This window comes from Otolemur garnettii, unplaced genomic scaffold, assembly GCF_000181295.1.
Source record: "Otolemur garnettii isolate 467f Iridium unplaced genomic scaffold, OtoGar3 scaffold00025, whole genome shotgun sequence".
Classification (NCBI taxonomy): Eukaryota; Metazoa; Chordata; class Mammalia; order Primates; family Galagidae; genus Otolemur; species Otolemur garnettii.
In genome coordinates, this window is record NW_003852420.1 from 17,670,394 (window position 1) to 17,671,703 (window position 1,310).

The window sequence follows — 1,310 nt, forward strand, 5'->3', positions numbered from 1 at the left end:
CCCAGCTACTTGGGAGGCTGAGGCAGGAGACTCACTTGAGCCCAGGAGTTGGAGGTTGCTGTGAGCAGTGAAGCCATGGCACTCTACCCAGGGGGACAGCGTAAGGCTCTGTCTCAAAAAAAAGAAAAAGAAAGAGTCTCACTCTGTCTCCCTTGGTAGAGTGTCCTGGCAGCATAGCTTACAGCAACCTCAAATTCTTGGGCTCAACCAGTCCTCCTGCCTCAGCCTCCCAAGTAGCTGGGACTACAAGTGCCCACCAGGACACCCAGGTATTTTTAGTAGAGGTGGGTGTCTCACTCTTGCTCAGGCTGGTCTCTAACTCCTGAGGTCAAGTAATCCACCTGCCTCCACCTCCCAGAGTGCTAAGGATTACAGGCTTAAGCCTTTGCACCAGGCCGTGACACTGCATTTTTTTTTTAAATTGAGACAGAGACTCAAGCTGTCACCCTAGGTAGAGTGCCTTGACATCATAGCTCACAGCAACCTCCAACTCAGGCTCAAGCGATCCTTGATCCTCTTGACTCAGCTTTTCTATTTTTAGTAGAGATGGGGGTCTTGATTTTTCCTCAGACTGGTCTCAAACTCCTGAGCTCAAGCAATCCACACACCTCGGCCTCCCAGAGTGCTAGGATTATAGGCATGAGCCACCATGCCTGGCCGACATTGCATAATCTTTTTTTTTTTTTTTTTTGAGATAGAATCTCAGTTTATCGCCCTCAGCAGAGTGTCGTGGCGTCACAGCTTCCAGCCTCCAACTCCTGGGCCTAGGCTATTCTCTTGCCTCAGCCTCATGAGTAGCTGAGACTACAGGCACCTGCCAGAACGCCTGGCTATTTTTTTGTTGAAGTTTGGCCAGGGCCAGTTTGAACCCACCATCCTCAGTACATGGGGCTGGTGCCCTACCCGCTGAGCTATCTCATTGTTGTTTAAGCTGGCCCGGGGCAGTGTTTGAACCCACCAGTCTGGGTGTATGTGGCTAGCGCCTTACCCGCTAAGCTATGGGCACCACCAGACATTGCATAATCTTTTTTTTTTTGCAGTTTTTGGACAGGGCCAGGTTTGAACCTACCATCTCTGGCAGATGGGGCTGGTGCCCTACTCCTTTGAGCCACAGGCACCACCCAACATTGCATAATCCTAACTAGAGCTTAATGGTGTTCACAGTTCCTTTTTGTTAAATGAGATAAAATTAACATATTGTAAAATGCACAAATCTTAAATGTAGCAATAGATGAATTTTGACAAATGCATACAAATTAGTTTGTTTGTTTGTTTGTTTTTGAGATGGAGCCTCAAGCTATCCCCCTGGG